Genomic DNA, 21,757 nt, shown 5'->3' with positions numbered 1-21,757 from the left:
TGAAACCCATTCATATTTTTCGATCTCATAGGTCCCATGGGCTCTACCGGAAGGGGCGTGACTTCGCCACTCTGTAAGTCATCATTAGAAGGTGCTTGGCCATGAAAGGACCATGGCCAGTTTACACCCAATGTCTGCCCAACTTATACAATCACAAGAACAAAAGTAATTAGGCTGATCATAATCATGCTCTTAAATGCACACAATCAGCTGACGCTAGCAATTTGTAAATGGATATCTTAGGTTATGATATAAACTTTTGTAAAACATAGTAAACTGGATTCTCCTTCAAAGCAATTCAATTTAAATCCAGTGTCTGGGCTGCGATCCAAGAGGCCGTGGATTAAGAGCTTGGTTTCCTAACTTAGTCTTACCATCGATGAATAGAGCAATGCTTTCATCTGGTCTTCAGTTCTTTAAAGAGCGTTCCGGGAACACTCTGATTAGACGATGAGGCCGGTAGAGCTGCACTAAGGTCTACGAATGCTCTTAGCCTCTCCGACATAGTCCTGCAGACCCCTGCATTAATGAAGACCTACTCTGTATATCACACAAGAGCAGCTCCCATGATAACCTCTGAGTGAGTTCACGTCAGAGTGTGTTTATGGCTCATGTGGTATACATAAAGCGCTTTATAGAGCTGGTAAAGAGGAGGTAGAAGAGGGTCGGCTGGTAACTAGAGGTTACTAGTTCGATCCCGGCTCATCCTAGCTGAGTGTCGAGGTGACCCACCTCACCCGGACTGCTCCTAACCAGCTGGCTGTCGCCCTGCGTGGTCGACTCCGCCGTCGGTGTGTGGATGTGTGAATGATTGGCTGTAAGTCGCTTTGGATAAAAGCGTCAGCAAAATCCTCTGAATGTGAATGTAGAACCACTATACAATTCTGGAGAGAGGACATGTAGTTGTCTTATGTCGTGACATTGTTGCTGATGGACAATGTGGAAACTGTCCAGGTGAACTTTAAGCTAGGATCTGGGATGAGCTGATGTCTGTGTCTGTGTTGTGTGTCTGGATCTGGGTCTTTGTTGTGTGTCTGTGTGTGTGTTATGGTTGTGTGTTTGTGTCTATGTTTTGGTTGTGTGTTTGGGTAATGGTTGTATGTCTTTGTGTGTTATGGTTGTGTGTCTGTGTGTGTGCTATGGATGTGTGTCCATGTGTGTTATGGTTGTGTGTGTGTGTGTGTTATGGTTGTGTGTCTGTTTTATGGTTAAGAGATGAGCACCTGGCTCCATTCCGATCTAGACGGATCCGGTGAGTCATCCTCTCGTCCTTTAAACCAGGAGTGTGAGCTGAGGCACGTATGCAGGGCCGAACGCTGTGCTGAACACACGCACAATCACAGACACACAGACGCACTACGTCCAGGTGTGTGTGCTTGAACACAAATGTATTTCATTAAGGGTTACGTTTAGTTCATTTTAATCATCACCCACTTCAGCATAAATCTTTTTTGTAACCTTTCATCAAGGCTAAAGCTGGAGGCTTGTGTTCAGAATGTGGGAGTCAAGGTTGGACCAACTTTGATATCACAACAGTGGCAAAATATGTGAAGGGAGGAACTGAGGAACTGATGAACTGATGAAAACAAATGACCTTCAAGTCCCAACCAGGCGCTTCTACCAGCCTCTCTCTATATGAGGCTATCAACAGCCTCTCTATGAGGCTATCAACAGCCTCTCTCTATGAGGTTAATTGACACCCCAAAAGGTCACAGCGAGAGCACAGCATTCATGTTCCAAACATGCTAACGAGCTACAGCTAGCATCCCTTCGTTGCCATAGATACAGATCTCCTTTTAATCACAATCTGGTTGTCTGGTCGTTACTCTAAAGACATCCTAAGAAGCATAAACCCTGTGGTTAAAGGTTTCCATAGCGGCATGTATGTACTGTCAAACATTAATCAGACCCAGGAGGTCAGAAATAAGTAAATGGTAAACCGACTGCATTAATAACGCTTTCCTAACCAGTGGCCGCTCAAAGCGCTTCACAATACTGCCTCACATTCACCCATTCATCATCCATTCACGCCCCGACGGCGGAGTCAGCCCCGCAGGGCGACAGCCAGCTGGTCAGGAGCAGTCAGGGGGAGGCGTCTCGCTCTGGGGCACCTCCACACTCAGCTAGGAGGAGCCGGGGATCGAACTAGCAACCTTCTGGTTACCAGTCAACCGTGTGAATCTATGTGACCGTCTGGGAGGTTACAGAGAGCAGAACTAGCGCTCGGCCGGGCGGTGTTCCTGTTTAGAGCCACAGTGCTCCTGGGCTGTGTGTGGCTTAACCATTAACAGACGTCTCCACCAGAGACAGCCTGATAAGACACTGATGATAACACTCACCTGGAGAGACGGAAGGAATCGGCCGCTTACTAAAGTTTATAAGCGTCCAAAAGCCGGCACACCCAGATTCATCACCGTTATGAAGCACTACCGACCCTAAACCCAGGCGTGGGGTCTGGAGATCATTGAAACATAAGGTGGCTGTGGGAAACACCAAGCACATGTAATTTAACGATAATAAAACGATCTCCATTTTGTTCAAGGTCACAATGCAAACGCCCGGTCTGATGACAAAAGGCAGATGTGATGACTTCAACTGAACAAACACGGGACTCCATTGGTAGCGGACAGCAGCGATACAGACCTGAGAGAGAGAGAGAGGAGAGAGAGAGAGAGAGAGAGAGAGAGAGAGAGAGAGAGAGAGAGAGAGAGAGAGAGAGAGAGAGAGAGAGCACAACAGACAGACAGACAGACAGAGCGTGAGAGACAGACAGACAGACAGACTTGTCTGCGGTGGGAGATCCTGCAGGTCAGTTCTTAGGGCCCTGCAGCCACTCTGACAACTGGGGAGCTATATCTAGACCCATCAGCAGTGATCAGTAGAAAGAGGGGAGAGAGTGAATACCAAAATACCAGAGAGGCTCGAGATGCCCGTCAGGTCAGTGGGCGAGGCCGCAACATGCTCTGTGTGTGAGCAGGCTCTGGCCCTCAGACCCGGGTTCAAACCCTGAGGTCTGGGAGCCTGGATGAAGACGTGAAGGCTTCTCAGCTTATATCGGCATGCTCTTCAAAAGGTTCAACTGCTAAGACCACATTATGAAAGAATGAGAGAATTTTTTTTTATGGACTGCATTTATGCGTCGCTATTCTAACCATCGGCCCCTCAAAGTGCCTTTACAACACTGCCTCACATTCACGCACACATCCACACACCGACGGCGGAGTCAGGGTGAGGTGCCTTGCTCAGGGACACCTCAACACTCAGCTAGGAGAAGCCGAACTAGTGACTATGGCTCGACCGATTCATCGGCCGATTATATATATAATTATATACATAATCAACATCTGCCAAAAAGACACAGATTACAACCGATTTTTTTTATTTTTTTTATTTTTTTATAAATGTTATTGCGATTAGTATCCTGCAGATTGCGCTCCTACTCGCCTGCTAACTAACAACTTTAGCTGGAGTAAAAAAGAGGAGATTGAATTTTACCGTACAACATGAAAGCACGCTCGCTCAGGCAGCTGCGCGCTCACCTCACCAATGTACACAAGACGCGTTGTTTGAGCATGTTGTGCCTGTTTTTCTTTAGGTCCCAGGCCATGTTAATTTGTTATACTGTAGACTCTAACGGTGAGACCATACTGCTCAGCACGCACGTGTTAGTCACTGCTCACGAGCGCAGCACATTGGGAGTTAGTTATTTATTTTACATTTTACATTACACTAATTTTTGACTGTAAATGTATTCTAAAACACTCAAAGGTTCTGCATTCAATTCACAGATTTGTCAAAAGTGTTTAAAGTATATTTAAGGTATCAAAAACTACGTTTTATAGGCTTTTTTTTGGTTTTGTTTTTAATCGATATCAATATCGGTCGGGCCCTACTAGCGACCCTCTGGTTACCAGTCGACCCGCTCTACCTCCTGAGCCAAATGCCGCCCTTGAGAGAGAGAGAGAGAGAGAGAGAGAGAGAGAGAGAGAGAGAGAGAGAGAGAGAGAGAATGTGTTTGACAGAGTGGTATGGGACATGAAGTCATTCCTACATGTGTGTGAGTCACAGGCATTGGTTTCATTCATGGTTTGGCCCAGTGATGAGGCCTGTACACTCTACCCAGCCTCTCTGTAGTGAGAACAACCTCGCAAACATGACAATGAAGAAGGTTTTAAGTAGCTATGCTATCATGTCAGATGCATACACCATGCTCATATTAACCATATCACTAAACAGGCAGAATAAGCACAATTTGTTTAGAAAAATAGTATTTTTTTTCCATATGATTTACATTTACATTTAGCAGACTAACTCTATCCAAAGCAACTTACAATAAGTACATTTGTCAGAAGTACGTGAAAAATTATATCACTTTCGGTACAGTGATATAATTTTCAAGGGATGGAAAATAATGAATGAAATGTGTTTGTTAACAATCCACCCAGGCACTACTGTTGACTTCATGCAGAGGTTAGGAAAGATCCTCAGAAAGGATCTACTGCTTATTGATCTAGACCAGATGTTCTGCAGGATCTGGTCTGTGGACAAACAGCAGAGTTCTTACAGTTGTTACAACAACTGCTTCCCTTTTTGCAATTTCCAGTAGCAAAAAGTTTCCAAATAGCGACCCAATGAAACTACTCAAGATAATTGTGTTGGCAATTAATTCAGATTCAGAGTCTGGGGCTACGATCACACTTTACTGGGTTTGGATTCTGATTCACAGGTTCAATTAAAACAGTATTGGAACTGATAGTTGAGAATGAATGGTAGGTCTAATATTCACACAAACCCAGTTATTATGCCTTTTGTCAGTACACTCTCTATCTCTGACTGACAGTAAAGCACTTGGCTGATGTGATCAATTGATTGGTGATCGGAAGGCTGAAAGCAGTGAGGAAGTGGTTATCGATAATGATCAATAATACAAGAGGCTAAGATGTCTATCTGATTTAACCTAAATATCAAACTTATAACAAAACCTAGATATCACACACACACACACACACACACACACACACACACACACACACACACACACACACACACACACACACACACACACACACACACACACACACACACACACACACACACACACACACACACACACACACACACACATATATATATATATATTTAAAGCGGGCGGATCGTCCACTTCCTCCTCCGACCCCCCCGGCGATGGAAACTCTCCTTGGATCGGGTTTGGTTTGAATAAAACTAAAGCAGGACCCCTTAATGTTGACGTGTGCGTGGAGACCCCGCAGATAGAGACAGAGACAGAGATAACTTAGTGGTAACTTACTGCTTTAAGTCCTCCGCTGGTCCAGGGTCGCCACAGCTGACTGCTTTCCTCCCGCAGAACTTGGAGCTCAGCTGTCAGGACGCGGTCTGTGTGTCAGTGGTCATTTCACTGCGACGCAAGGGCTGCTGGGAGATGTAGTTTAACACCCGGAATCATGAACTACTACTAATAAAGTAAAAGCATAATTTGAACTGGAATACAGTCGATCTAATCTTCAAATCAACCCCTTGCCCAAACCAAATACACACACACACACACACACACACACACACACACACACACACACACACACACACACACACACACACACACACACACACACACACACACACACACACACACACACACACACACATATATATATATATATATTCTTAAATCGATGCATAGCCTCTCTTATCACAATATATGTAACATTGAAACCTAGAAGTATAATGAGTGCCAACATGATGTGCGGTATCTGGTAGCTCCATATGATTGTTCTTTGCAGTAGGCCTATTGCCTCAAAAACTAATTAAGAGATTGCGAAATATTTACCTAAGTAATGTGTCATTGGGTTGAGAATATATGTATAAACTATAAAAAACATGCACTGGGAATAAATGTAGAAATATGTCAGTAAAATAATATGGCAATACAATGTACTCTTACAGAAATGTATAAGAACAAGAAATGCAAAAGAAAATTCAGAATTATTACACACCACATTGAAATAATGTTTTTTTTCATCAATTATTATTTCATTACGCTTTACCTTTGGAGCTTTAGTGCACTAAGACCGTCTCACTGTCGACCCCTAGTGTTATAAATACACACTGCAGTGCAGAGATATCCTGCATTTGCAATAACAACGTTGATGCGGATAAACCTTTGAGCTGTCATCATTAATTCTACAACAATCTGTTCGACGACAAAACGGGTATATAAATAAATATCTTAAATTGAGTCACGTCAATTAGAATTGTTTCTTGTTTCTTTCCATTGTTGACCAACAATACTTCTGTTGTCCATTGTTCCACAATCATCCTGAGTTGACAGACTAGAGTAAGTGTGTGTGTGTGTGCGTGTGTGTGTGTGTGTGTGTGTGTGTGTGTGTGTGTGTGTGTGTGTGTGTGTGTGTGTGTGTGTGTGTGTGTGTGTCTGAGTTCTATTGTATGTATGTGTGTGTGTGTGTGTGTGTGTGTGTGTGTGTGTGTGTGTGTGTGTGTGTGTGTGTGTGTGTGTGTGTGTTTGTGTGTGTGTGTGTGTGTGTGTGTGTGTGTGTGTATGCGCCAGCATTCATGCATGCATTTGTGACTGCTGCATGTGTGTGCGTGCGTGCTTGCGTGTGTGTATGTGTGTCTATGTATGTCTACCAGTTGGAAGCTGCCATCAATAATGCACTGGCCTCTCCATCAATACAGTAGTCTGGCCGTGCACGGCCCCTTCCTCTCCCAGGACAATGGGGCAGCTTCCTGCAGGCGCGCGTAGAGGAAGAGAGGCAGGACAGTGGGCCTCTGTGGGGCCGACATCACATCAGCCTGGGCTGCCTCTGGCTGAAAGACCCCCGTCTCACTGGAGCCGCGGCCCAGATCACTGCCTGGAGGGCACAGAGCCACGAGGGCACAGAGCCACGAGGGCCTGACATTGTGATGGGGTAGATAGTATCTATAGACAGTATTCATTATGATGGGGTAGATGGTATATATATACATATTATTCATTGTGATGGGATAGATGGTATATATAGATAGTATTCATTGTGTTGGGATAGATGGTATATATATACATAGTATTCATTGTGTTGGGATAGATGGTATATATATACATAGTATTCATTGTGTTGGGATAGATGGTATATATATACATAGTATTCATTGTGTTGGGATAGATGGTATATATATACATAGTATTCATTGTGATTGTGATGGGGAAGATGGTATTCATTGTGATTGGGATAGATAGTATTCATTGTGATTGGGATAGATAGTATTCATTGTGTTTGGGATAGTATTCATTGTGATTGGGATAGATAGTATTCATTGTGTTTGGGATAGTATTCATTGTGTTTGGGATAGATAGTATTCATTGTGTTTGGGATAGTATTCATTGTGATTGGGATAGATAGTATTCATTGTGTTTGGGATAGATAGTATTCATTGTGATTGGGATAGATAGTATTCATTGTGTTTGGGATAGTATTCATTGTGATTGGGATAGATAGTATTCATTGTGTTTGGGATAGATAGTATTCATTGTGTTTGGGATAGATAGTATTCATTGTGTTTGGGATAGATAGTATTCATTGTGTTTGGGATAGATAGTATTCATTGTGTTTGGGATAGATAGTATTCATTGTGTTTGGGATAGATAGTATTCATTGTGATTGGGATAGATAGTATTCATTGTGTTTGGGATAGATAGTATTCATTGTGTTTGGGATAGATAGTATTCATTGTGATTGGGATAGATAGTATTCATTGTGTTTGGGATAGTATTCATTGTGTTTGGGATAGATAGTATTCATTGTGATTGGGATAGATAGTATTCATTGTGTTTGGGATAGTATTCATTGTGATTGGGATAGATAGTATTCATTGTGTTTGGGATAGATAGTATTCATTGTGATTGGGATAGATAGTATTCATTGTGTTTGGGATAGATAGTATTCATTGTGATTGGGATAGATAGTATTCATTGTGTTTGGGATAGATAGTATTCATTGTGATTGGGATAGATAGTATTCATTGTGATTGGGATAGATAGTATTCATTGTGTTTGGGATAGATAGTATTCATTGTGATTGGGATAGATAGTATTCATTGTGATTGGGATAGATAGTATTCATTGTGTTTGGGATAGATAGTATTCATTGTGATTGGGATAGATAGTATTCATTGTGTTTGGGATAGATAGTATTCATTGTGATTGGGATAGATAGTATTCATTGTGTTTGGGATAGTATTCATTGTGATTGGGATAGATAGTATTCATTGTGTTTGGGATAGTATTCATTGTGATTGGGATAGATAGTATTCATTGTGTTTGGGATAGATAGTATTCATTGTGTTTGGGATAGTATTCATTGTGTTTGGGATAGTATTCATTGTGATTGGGATAGATAGTATTCATTGTGTTTGGGATAGATAGTATTCATTGTGTTTGGGATAGATAGTATTCATTGTGTTTGGGATAGATAGTATTCATTGTGTTTGGGATAGATAGTATTCATTGTGTTTGGGATAGATAGTATTCATTGTGTTTGGGATAGATAGTATTCATTGTGATTGGGATAGATAGTATTCATTGTGTTTGGGATAGATAGTATTCATTGTGTTTGGGATAGATAGTATTCATTGTGATTGGGATAGATAGTATTCATTGTGATTGGGATAGATAGTATTCATTGTGTTTGGGATAGTATTCATTGTGTTTGGGATAGATAGTATTCATTGTGATTGGGATAGATAGTATTCATTGTGATTGGGATAGATAGTATTCATTGTGATTGGGATAGTATTCATTGTGTTTGGGATAGTATTCATTGTGATTGGGATAGATAGTATTCATTGTGATTGGGATAGTATTCATTGTGTTTGGGATAGATAGTATTCATTGTGTTTGGGATAGATAGTATTCATTGTGTTTGGGATAGATAGTATTCATTGTGTTTGGGATAGATAGTATTCATTGTGATTGGGATAGATAGTATTCATTGTGTTTGGGATAGATAGTATTCATTGTGATTGGGATAGATAGTATTCATTGTGATTGGGATAGATAGTATTCATTGTGTTTGGGATAGATAGTATTCATTGTGTTTGGGATAGTATTCATTGTGTTTGGGATAGATAGTATTCATTGTGTTTGGGATAGATAGTATTCATTGTGTTTGGGATAGATAGTATTCATTGTGTTTGGGATAGTATTCATTGTGATTGGGATAGATAGTATTCATTGTGATTGGGATAGATAGTATTCATTGTGATTGGGATAGATAGTATTCATTGTGATTGGGATAGATAGTATTCATTGTGATTGGGATAGATAGTATTCATTGTGATTGGGATAGATAGTATTCATTGTGTTTGGGATAGATAGTATTCATTGTGTTTGGGATAGATAGTATTCATTGTGTTTGGGATAGATAGTATTCATTGTGTTTGGGATAGATAGTATTCATTGTGATTGGGATAGATAGTATTCATTGTGTTTGGGATAGATAGTATTCATTGTGATTGGGATAGATAGTATTCATTGTGATTGGGATAGATAGTATTCATTGTGTTTGGGATAGATAGTATTCATTGTGTTTGGGATAGTATTCATTGTGTTTGGGATAGATAGTATTCATTGTGTTTGGGATAGATAGTATTCATTGTGTTTGGGATAGATAGTATTCATTGTGTTTGGGATAGTATTCATTGTGATTGGGATAGATAGTATTCATTGTGATTGGGATAGATAGTATTCATTGTGTTTGGGATAGATAGTATTCATTGTGATTGGGATAGATAGTATTCATTGTGTTTGGGATAGATAGTATTCATTGTGTTTGGGATAGATAGTATTCATTGTGATTGGGATAGATAGTATTCATTGTGATTGGGATAGATAGTATTCATTGTATGGATGTGCTATGTGTTTACTTAACGACTATTGCATGATCAACATTAAAAACTACTAGGCAGAGAACTGGTGAGTGGATAAAAACAACATAGCAGCATATGTGTAGTGTACGTGCGTTGAACAAGTACAACATGACATTGAAATGAGCCAACTCTTTTTATAGTCCTTGGTAATGACCATCTTTAAGGCCGGTATAAGCAACAGGTTCTCCACCCAGGAACCCCAAACCCCATCAGGAGCACCACCAACCAGACGTGATGCTTTGAACCCCCAAACCCCATCAGGAGCACCACCCACCAGACGTGATGGTTTGAACCCCCAAACCCCATCAGGAGCACCACCCACCAGACGTGATGCTTTGAACCCCCAAACCCCATCAGGAGCACCACCCACCAGACGTGATGCTTTGAACCCCCAAACCCCATCAGGAGCACCACCAACCAGACGTGATGCTTTGAACCCCCAAACCCCATCAGGAGCACCACCAACCAGACGTGATGCTTTGAACCCCCAAACCCCATCAGGAGCACCACCCACCAGACGTGATGGTTTGAACCCCCAAACCCCATCAGGAGCACCACCAACCAGACGTGATGCTTTGAACCCCCAAACCCCATCAGGAGCACCACCCACCAGACGTGATGGTTTGAACCCCCAAACCCCATCAGGAGCACCAACCAGACGTGATGCTTTGAACCCCCAAACCCCATCAGGAGCACCACCCACCAGACGTGATGCTTTGAACCCCCAAACCCCATCAGGAGCACCACCCACCAGACGTGATGGTTTGAACCCCCAAACCCCATCAGGAGCACCACCAACCAGACGTAATGCTTTGAACCCCCAAACCCCATCAGGAGCACCACCAACCAGACATGATGGTTTGAACCCCCAAACCCCATCAGGAGCACCACCAACCAGACATGATGGTTTGAACCCCCAAACCCCATCAGGAGCACCACCCACCAGACGTGATGGTTTGAACCCCCAAACCCCATCAGGAGCACCAACCAGACGTGATGCTCTGGGTACTTGGTTCATTACTCATAAACCCGCCGGCTATCTTAAAGGAAATCATCAAAACAAGTTTGAGCTGCCCCGGGTGGCTTTGGACAGAGCTCTCTAGATCTTAAGATCTCTGGGTTTATGTATAGTATCTATATATAGTATCTATAAATAGTATCTATAGTAGGCTATATCTATAGTATCTAGTATATATATATATATATATATATATATAGTATTAGTATCAGCTATACAAACCTTGTGTGTTTATCTCTTCAATGATGGGATGGACAGTTTATGTTGCCATGGTGATAGAGAACAGATAAGATTAGTTTGATTGTCTTTATCTGTTTATGTGTTAGGGTTTCCTTGGAAATCCCTTTATGTGTAATAATTGTTGTTGTAAACGTTCTTCAAATTGTTCCTGTTCTGTTTACAGTGGTGGTAATATGCCTTCTTGTATAATGGTCATTCTGACTTATTATCCTCTAACTTTGGACTGGTTTGGACTTTTGGACTGGTTCCGCAGTTGATGATAGGTCTGAAGCTTTTAGGCTCACACCTGTCTTCACTCCATAGAGACAGTTTGTAGCACTGAATCAAATGAACATCCAATGATTAATCAAAGATTAATGAATCCATTAATCAAGGGAATTAAATGAACCGGATGCCACTTTGAAATATTCATATTGTTTTTTCATTTTATTTCATATAGAGGTATACCTGCCAGCTTTAAGAGGCAGGCGAAACATGGAAAATAATAAAGACAATGAATTATAAAAATTATATATAAGTTACATTTCGGTCTATATTGTTATTATTATTATTATTAATAATAATAATATTATAATAATAATAATAATAATACTAATGATAATAATAATAATAATAATAATAATAATAATAATAATAATAATAATAATAATAATATCAATATTTTTAATATATGATTATTGATCATTGTTAAGATAAGAATACCAATAGTTGAACGAGCAGGCGAATAACTTTTTTGAAAAGATCTATGATTAATCAAGTGAATAAACCAATGCAACAACGCAACGGTGAGGTAATGGCCCAAACGATGAGCTGTAATGTATAAACGACTGCCCCCTCCACAGTGCTCCGATACAGTGTCTACTCTACAGGCCTGTCTATCATGTTTATACTTCGATGGGAAGGACAGAATGAGTTGTTCGACAGCTCCCCGACTTCCGTGCGTCATGCGTCTGGCTTGTCAAGTTACCAAGGTGTGGCCACTCTCCCCTCAGGTGAGTGGAGCACCCAGCGGACCCGGGACGCAAACGCACGTTTTAATTCGAAACACCATTTTACGCATACATGTTACGCACATGATGTTGAATTTAAACCTCCAATAAAGTAATTGTAACCCGCTGTGTTGTTGTTTCCATCTCGAGGGACACCACCTACCGTCCCAGCGCCCCGGCAGGGTGGGGTCACGGGGGGGGGGGGGGGGGGGGATAAGGGGGCGGAGCTCCCCGTGGTGACGCTTCTACTCATTGTTCAGCGGAGCGTCGACGCAGCGCGAGAGACAGTCTGTGGAGCCGACACGAACCTGGAGTAATCTGCAACCTCCCTTTAAACTGCGAAAAGGTATGTTTCATCGACTTGGTTTAGTTTAGAAATGTGCACGGATTCGTTTCATGTACCTTACGGCGAATTTAACTGTTTTGTGGTTTGTGTTGTTCTCTATTGTGTGAGTTGTTTGGAGTTCGCTGATATACTCACTACTGCCGCAAATGTCCATGAGTGATACTTTAGGTGATACTTTGTGGGTTTTGTGAAATACAATCTACCTGTTCGCTGAACCTACACTGTTGGGGCCCCATTTCCGCATGCCGAGGGCCAGCCGGGCGCAGCGTAGAACCAGAGTTTGTAGTAGTAGTTGTGGGACGGCGAGAAAGTGGAATCACCCCGAAACTCATACAACCTATACGGGCTACAGGGGGAACCAGTCTGCGTAATGGGGTAGACCTGTACCGTGAGGCATGGATTGGTTTGACTCGATCAGCTGAACGTCAACAGACTGGGAAAGTTTATTGGTGAACAGAAGCGGGCTGGTTCGAGTCCCGCTGCGCTTCAGGGGAAACCAAGTTGAGTCTTCTGGTTGTTATACGCGCACTATGTTCAAACTCTTTTTTAGTAAAACAAAGAAAATAGTGATGCGTGTTATTTTATAATACATTGATTTGAACTGTATCGTGCGTCATGAACCAAGTGCAGGCATAAATATGTTGGAAATATTTTTTTAATTAAAGATATGGCATGATCTTGGCTTGATAGTAAATGACGGTGCGAACACCAGTATGTGCTTGTGTGGTCTTAAGGTATCGCTCACCTATACTATACCTATGCTCACCTATTCACCAACGAGGGATTTGACCCTCCTGGTTGACTTTTGAATTGATTACCGGTTGGTGCGTCGTGACCCCCGTTGGTCTCTCTCCATGTTGTGTTGAAGCTTGGGCGGGGCGTAGACATGCTTCCACATGCAGAATGTGTGTCGATGAGTAATGAAACTCTGAAGTCTCCCTGATCATTCACAACTGTCCCCGAACTTCCATTTCTTCTGCATCACTGTTGTCGTCAGCTCCGGTAAGGACCCGATGATGCCTTGAGTTGTTGCCAAATCCCTCCTGATTTCGTTGTCTTTACGCTCAACTTGACTCACAACTCCCATAAGTCTGCATCACCGCTCTTCTGCTATCTGGCCCAGGGGCGGGAGGAAATGTTTCTGAGTCGTTCTTTATTTCATGAGTAAATCCAACAAGAAATTGACACAATTCCCATTCATCCGCTTTAGAAGATTAGGTCAGTCTCAGGGCTCACAGGCCAACGTTTGATCTTCATTTGTCCCCACTAGAGTCACGAGGACAGTAGTGACAATTACAAACAGGCGGCATACAAATAGTAAGTCAACAGATGGAACTCCTGCGGCTGTTATATTAAAGGTGGTCAAACAGAGTGTACATTGTGGTTGTAGTTCATAGCAGACACCTGCAGGCCACCTGCTGTCTGAAGCGTCACCACATTCACATTCCTCTCTTCTACCGGGAACCTCGTTCCTCCCGGCCGAGGTGGTTAAAGTATGTCATGTTGAAAACTGCATGTCAGTGCAATCCTGCCAGTTGGAGCCTTTTAGCAAGCTGGCCCTGGGTGCCTGCCACGCTGGGGGGGGTGGGGGGGGGGGGGGATTGGGGCTTGAGGTTGGTGACTGGTCATGCAGCTACAGCTGTGGTCCCACTGATGATAATCCTCAACTCACACGCACGCACGCACACACTCTGACTTAATTCTGGAATATTGTCCTACATTAGCAGTGAAAGGTCTCAGAGATCGTCTGGTTTATAAATAGGGGGGGGGGGGATTACTGCATGAATCTCTGAGTCTTCTTTGTCTTGACTTGTTGGGTTTAATTCCGTGTTGTTGAGCACGCTGACGGGAGGCGCCTCGCTTCAGAGCGCTGTGTGGTCTACCTCCGAACCACATGGACACGCGTATGTTGACGTGTTGCCGTGGAGACCAGGTGTAGGGTTTCCCACCGAGAGGGAAGGTAGTGTGTGGTGGCACCGCCGTGATCTGGGAGGAGTCGAGTTCCAGCAGATTACCGAGGGATCTCCGTGGATAACGAGATCGGCCTCCAGCAGATCTTTAATCAACCCCGTCTTCATCTTCACCAGCGGCCGCGAGCCCTGAAGGAACGGGCATGCGGTCCGCAGAGGGCAGGCCGCTCGTACTGACTGACAGTCAGCCGAGGCCGACGTCCTTTACTGTAAACAGATTGTATCTTATCTTTGGTCCTCTTTTGAATTCCTGGTCGTGTTTCTGTGAGGCCTCAGTCGTCATGACGACACGTCCCAACCGGCTCATTGACGCGGCCACGTGAAGCTGAGCTAGCTCCCAGTGACCCACTCTCACCCCTCTCACCCCTCCACTCTCACCCCTCCACTCTCACCCCTCCACTCTCACCCGTCCTCCTCACCCCTCACCCCTCCACTCTCACCCCTCCACACTCACCCGTCCTCCTCACCCCTCCTCCTCACCACTCCTCCTCACCCCTCCACTCCTCCTCACCCCTCCACTCCTCCTCACCCCTCCACTCCTCCTCACCCCTCCACTCCTCCTCACCCCTCCACTCTCACCCCTCCACACTGACTCACCCCAAGGCTCCCGTTAACCGCAGTTTAATTAATAATTGAATGCGACAGCTCTCTCTTTGTGAAACAGACACAATGCCCCGCCCCCTCCCAGTTCTGGTCCTTTCTGTATTCTGATAGCGAGCTCCACAACCGGTACCCGGTCAGAACTGTTAACCACGCACACACCGCGCACAGCGTCCAGACTGTCGGCTGAGTCCTCCAGTATTCCTTCATGAATGTCTGTCGCGTCTCCCTGATGCCTCAGCACGCCCAAGAATGTTAGGGAGTCTCTGTCTGTCAGCCACTCTCCAGCTCTGCCTCAAAACACAAGCGTTACAGTCGCTTAACTGGTCTGTGGTGCACTTCCACGCACAGAGTAAAGAGGCACAGACAGACAGAGTATAGAGACGCAGACAGACACACAGAGTAAAGAGACACAGACAGACACACAGAGTAAAGAGACACAGACACACAGAGTAAAGGGACACAGACACACAGAGTATAGAGACACAGACAGACACAGAGTATAGAGACACAGACAGACACACAGAGTATAGAGACACAGACAGACACACAGAGTATAGAGACACAGACACACACAGAGTATAGAGACACAGACAGACACACAGAGTGTAGAGACGCAGACAGACACACAGAGTAAAGAGACACAGACAGACAGAGTATAGAGACACAGACAGACACACAGAGTATAGAGACACAGACACACACAGAGTATAGAGACACAGACAGACACACAGAGTACAGAGACACAGACAGACACACAGAGTATAGAGACACAGACAGACACACAGAGTATAGAGACACAGACACACACAGAGTATAGAGACACAGACAGACACACAGAGTAAAGAGACACAGACAGACAGAGTAAAGAGACACAGACAGACACGCAGTAAAGAGACACAGACAGACACACAGAGTACAGAGACACAGACAGACACACAGAGTATAGAGACACAGACAGACACACAGAGTATAGAGACACAGACAGACACACAGAGTATAGAGACACAGACAGACACACAGAGTAGAGACACAGACAGACACGCACAGAGTATAGAGACACAGACAGACACAGAGTATAGAGACACAGGCAGACATGTATACACACAGATTATAGAGACAGACGGACACACACACACAGAGACACAGACGGACATACAGAGTATAGGGACAGACCGACGTACACAAACAGCGAGCATAGATACAGCGAGCATAGATACAGACGTGCATATAGAGACACACTGTGTGTTGAGTCCTGCGGTGCCTCTCAGCGTCTCTGTAACCGACTCGCTCAGCCCACAGTCTCACCCTGGTGGGAGAGGGTGAGGGAGAGGGAGAGGGTGAGGGTGAGGGAGAGGGAGAGGGTGAGGGTGGGGCTGGCAGTGCTCAGCAGCAGAGTACTGCTCGTGTTTGCCTTTGGGTAGGGAGGCTCGTCAACGAGGGTGGAGCTCGCAGGAACAGAAGGGCGTAAGGATACAGCGATGTGATCGGTTATTTCGGACAATAGGTCTCATCTCCACGAGCTAGTTTAGACCTGAACACTCGTCCAGTCATCGTGACGCACACACACACGCACACGCACACACACACCCCTAGCAGCAGCACTAACACATGCACTTCCTAAAATATTCATCACCTGTCTGATTGCGTTAAGATAAGTGGAAACAGAGCATCCAACCCTCAGACCCAGAGCATCCAACCCTCAGACCCAGAGCATCCAACCCTCAGACCCAGAGCATCCAACCCTCAGACCCAGAGCATCCAACCCTCAGACCCAGAGCATCCAACCCTCAGACCCAGAGCATCCAACCCTCAGACCCAGAGCATCCAACCCTCAGACCCAGAGCATCCAACGGGACGTGAGCAGACCTCAGCGAGCAGATAAAGCTGCTCTCTCTGTGTGGTGTCACCAGACTGGTTCCCTCCCAGTTCAGTCCTCGGTTCCTCTTTAGCGTTCCGGGGACGGCCGCTGGTTGCTCCACCAGAGGGTTCCGGTCCGTCTCTCTCTCCGCTGGTTTCCTTTTCTATGCACCGTCCTCAATACCAACAGTTACCTTCAGGGCGTTCAGAAGACGCTTCTATCCAGAGCCACTTACAATACGTCCATTTGTCAGAAGAACGAGAAACAACAATATATCTCTGTGGGTACAGTGAGGACGTTCATAGAACCAAGTGCCAAGCCCTAACTATAACTAGGTTAACCACTACCCGTGTACAACAGAGACAGCCAGGATAAGACGCTACAGAATGCTAAGTAGTACTATTGTTAAATGCAATCACGTATGTGAGGGGTGTTCAGTGATGTGTTAACCCCCCCGCACCACCGCCCTGGGGGGGGGGGGGGGTTTAACTATCGGCCTCTTGGCGGCTCTCCCCTGAAACTCACTAAAGGCTCTTTATGTGTCGGACTCTGACGGCTCTGTACCCTCCTGTGAACCGCCCATTGTGCAGCTGATGTTTAGTCCCGCCGTGGCCACGCCCCCTCTCTCCCCTTCCTCCCCCTTTCTGTGTCACACCCCCTTTCTCCCCCTCTCCTGTAATCCGACCCCCTGCACTTGACCGCCTCCTCCCCTGAGACCGCCGCCCCCTTCCCCTTTGATTCCCCGATAGTCGCCCACAGGGAGTCGCCCCCACGCCTTCCTCCTCTCCTCCTCTCCTCCTCTTCCTCCTCTCTGTATCCGCCCTGATCCAGCTCCTGATCAGAGCAGTTCTTTTAATGCCCGGGTGGACACACCCAGCGTGTGTTTAGTTCAGTCCCAGACGGTTTAAGTGGCGTGCACTTAACTCAGCTAATGCAGCACACTGAACTCTCACAGCTACTTTACACGGTTTATTCTTTATTTAGAGATGGCTCTGATGGGATGAATAATGAATGAGTGAATCCTTGTAGTTGTTTACTTCCTTTTGGAGCTGAACTTTGACCTGAGAGATTGGTTTGTCTGGAAGCTCCGCCCATAACGAGCGAGGCATGAGTCAGACTGATGATAGAGTTAACCGGAATGTAAAGAAAGCCTCACTGTTGTCCCCCACCACCAACAACACTCAACAACATACATCAACAGGACAGTAAATACATCAAGACAGGGCACAGTACAACATGCACTACTCCAACAAATACAATGCACCACGTAGACACTGAAAGGACACGATAATCACAGCAACACCAACAGAGTAAACCCCCCCACCCACCCCGCTGCCCTCAGAGCACCACATGCTAACGCATGGCTGACTGTTCTTTCATCGAACACAAGTTTGGTCCTGAGAGATAAGTATTGAGAAAAACCACTACTTGCACGCTTTCATCTGTGGACAAATTCAGTTTCTGGGGGTTGGGGGGGCGGTTAACAGACTACATGCCTGTTCTGCCTGCCTCGGAGCCGTGGATTTGGGTGTGGCAGGCTGGTTCAGGGCGTGGCAGGCTGGTTCAGGGCGTGGCAGGCTGGTTCAGGGCGTGCCAGTGCGTTTGTGTAACCATGGATTTCTCAACTCCTCTCTCTCTTCGCGTCCAGACACGGCCGCACACGTCATGTCAAAAGGTCTTCAGGGGTGCATGTGGCTTAGGAGGAAAAGCGGGTCGGCTGGTAACCAGAAGGTCGCTGGTTCGATCCCCGGCTCCTCCTAGCTGAGTGCCGAGGTGTCCCTGAGGGAGACGCCTCACCCTGACTGCTCCTGACCAGCTGGCTGTCGCCCTGCGGGGCTGACTCCGCCGTCGGGGGGGGGATGTGCATGAATGGGTGAATGTGAGGCAGTGTTGTAAAGCGCTTTGAGCGGCCGCTGGTTAGAAAAGCGCAGTATGAATGCACTCCGTTCACCGTTTCAGCTGTAAGGTGTGTTGAGCAGAGGGCCTCGCCCGCATACTGCACTGCGCAGCACACGGGTGTTATCAGGACGCGCCCCGCGGGGGAATGAGGGAGGACGGGGGGGGATCCGTCTCCTCTCACTCGTTTCCCGGTCACTGGTGGAACGTCCCAGCGGTCAGTCACTCTGAGACATAGCTGAGCGAAGCGTTGTGTTCGCTCGCTCGCTGGCTGGGAGGGGAGGGGCTCGTAGGAACACGGCGGGGATGTGATGAAGTATTCAGGAGGAGGAGGAGGAGGAGTGACACGCGGGGAGGGGGGTGTACCGAGTGCCCTCAGAATGTCACACCAGGGCTCTGACCGGCTGGCCGCCAGAGAGGACTCCTTTATTTATTGGACTTCCTATCTGCGTTGTACTTTCACTCTTGTGAAGCTGGGATCAAGGTGCAGTCAGGGTGTCAGTCATTAACCGAGTCCGGCCGAGGCCTCTGGATAACGACTCCATTGATCCGCAGAGCAGGGTACACGTTGTCAATAACAACGCTGAAAGGGAATCAGGAAGTATCAGGAGTACTGGAACCTATTGGTGACCGTCGCTACCAACCCCAACCGGCGGCTCGAGCTGGTGAACTGAAGCAGCCAGTGGGCTGATCACCCGTTACGAGAGAGAGAGAGAGAGAGAGAGAGAGAGAGAGAGAGAGAGAGAGAGAGAGAGAGAGAGAGAGAGAGAGAGAGAGAGAGAGAGAGAGAGAGAGAGAGAGAGAGAGAGAGAGAGAGAGAGAGAGAGAGAGAGAGAGAGAGAGAGAGAGAGAGAGAGAGAGAGAGAGAGAGAGAGAGAGAGAGAGAGAGAGGAGAGAGAGAGAGAGAGAGAGAGAGAGAGAGAGAGAGAGAGAGCGAGCACATTTTCTTGGCAAACACAACTACTGTTATTATATTCATAGCTGAAAGAAATCCTCATCATGCGTCAGGATTCGGGAATGTGCTACTTATCCTTGCTGATAAAAGCGATTTTATTGGATGGTATCAACGGCCTCACAACAGATTAAGCACCAGTTTACATCGTACCTCTTCAACAACCACATTGGTTTGCATTTTGTTCATGAAAAGGGGATCAGAAGCAAACCAATTCTAAATGTAGTTAGTGAGCGGAATGTGTGGAGCCACACCCACATCCCTTTGGCCCCGTAGACGTCGCATCTTCTCCTCGCTATCTTTGTTGTATACGGGGAATGGGTTAACCTAGTGATTGTTAGTGCTTGTCCCTCCCTCGGTTCTACGAACAGCCTTACTGTAACGACGGAGATGTATTGTCGTTTCTCTTTCTTCTGACATGTGTACTTATTGTGATTGGCTTTGGATAATGGCGTCTGCTGAACGCCCTGGTGGTAGGCCGGGTTCCCTCTGCGCCCCCCCTCCCTGCTGAACGCCCTGGTGGTAGGCCGGGTTCCCTCTGCGCCCCCCCTCCCTGCTGAACGCCTGGTGGTAGGCCGGGTTCCCTCTGCGCCCCCCCTCCCTGCTGAACGCCCTGGTGGTAGGCCGGGTTCCCTCTGCGCTCCCCTCCCTGCTGAACGCCCTGGTGGTAGGCCGGGTTCCCTCTGCGCTCCCCTCCCTGCTGAACGCCCTGGTGGTAGGCCGGGTTCCCTCTGCGCTCCCCCTCCCTGCTGAACGCCCTGGTGGTAGGCCGGGTTCCCTCCGCGCTCCCCTCCTGCTGAACGCCCTGGTGGTAGGGCCGGGTTCCCTCTGCGCTCCCCTCCCTGCTGAACGCCCTGGTGGTAGGCCGGGTTCCCTCTGCGCTCCCCCTCCCTGCTGAACGCCCTGGTGGTAGGCCGGGTTCCCTCTGCGCCCCCCCTCCCTGCTGAACGCCCTGGTGGTAGGCCGGGTTCCCTCTGCGCTCCCCTCCCTGCTGAACGCCCTGGTGGTAGGCCGGGTTCCCTCTGCGCTCCCCTCCCTGCTGAACGCCCTGGTGGTAGGCCGGGTTCCCTCTGCGCTCCCCTCCCTGCTGAACGCCCTGGTGGTAGGCCGGGTTCCCTCTGCGCTCCCCCTCCCTGCTGAGTACGAGTCTTCTGTGGGGATGGATGGGGAATGCAGAAGGGCTTTTAAGATAAGGGGAATATATTTAAAATAGCAGATTAAACACATCGGGCCCCGATGTGTTTGGGGAGGTTAGCCAAGGGCCGCGTAGATAACGACGCTCCGGGCGTTTGATAATGTCCTGTGGTGCTCGGCCTTCTTCTAGAGCTTTCTAAAACCTTCTAGAGCTTTTTTCTAGTGCCTTCTTCTAGAGCTTTCCAAAGCGTTCTTCTATCTAGAGCATTCCTTCGTACGAAGCTCCGGGCGTAGAACTGGGCAGCCTGCAGCCATTTGTAGTGTTAAAAGTTTGTTTATCTGAGTGAGTTTAGGATTGAACGAGAAGTTAAACTAACGGGTTCCACTGCAAGATGCACACTATCACTGATGCAGAGAAGAAGTTACATTTTTCTAAAACATCTGCTTTAATAGCTGTCAATCATTTGTGGCACTGAAACAATATATATTAAAGTAGGATAGTTTAAACATGATTATCAGGTTTTATGCGGGCAGAAAAACAAACTGCGCATCTTCACTCTAGCCATTTTGGCATCGGACACAATAGTCCCAAGCGGCCATTGAATGGTTCTGCTTAACTCTGGTTCCAACCGGCCAGTCAGAGCACCACTCAGTACCCTGTGTGGCACTCGTTCTAGAAGCATCCAGTCACACAGACACCACAGCGCTGAGCCTTTGTGTGACCAGCGAGGAATCCAGTCACTCCCCAGAGCCAGAAAACATCTTAAACACTGCGCGCTAGTACAGTGGAAACACTGTTGGCCCGCACGCCG

At 46.3% G+C, this 21,757-nt stretch overlaps 1 protein-coding gene across 5 annotated transcripts in view; it reads left to right on the top strand.

Moving 5' to 3' along the window:
* Positions 1–12,384: 12,384 nt before the first annotated feature.
* LOC132454752 (junction plakoglobin-like) overlaps positions 12,385–21,757 on the top strand; it is a 24,492-nt gene continuing 15,119 nt past the window's right edge. For 3 of the 5 annotated variants that reach the window (XM_060048306.1, XM_060048304.1, XM_060048307.1), the window contains exon 1: positions 12,386–12,532. The gene's annotated coding sequence lies outside the window, so the exon portion shown is untranslated. Of the gene's footprint in view, positions 12,533–21,757 lie in introns of all 5 variants that reach the window. The other 2 variants (XM_060048303.1, XM_060048308.1) reach the window with 1 other exon arrangement.

This window comes from Gadus macrocephalus, chromosome 3, assembly GCF_031168955.1.
Source record: "Gadus macrocephalus chromosome 3, ASM3116895v1".
NCBI classification, from domain to species: domain Eukaryota; kingdom Metazoa; phylum Chordata; class Actinopteri; order Gadiformes; family Gadidae; genus Gadus; species Gadus macrocephalus.
This window is presented reverse-complemented; position numbering and strand designations above follow the sequence as displayed.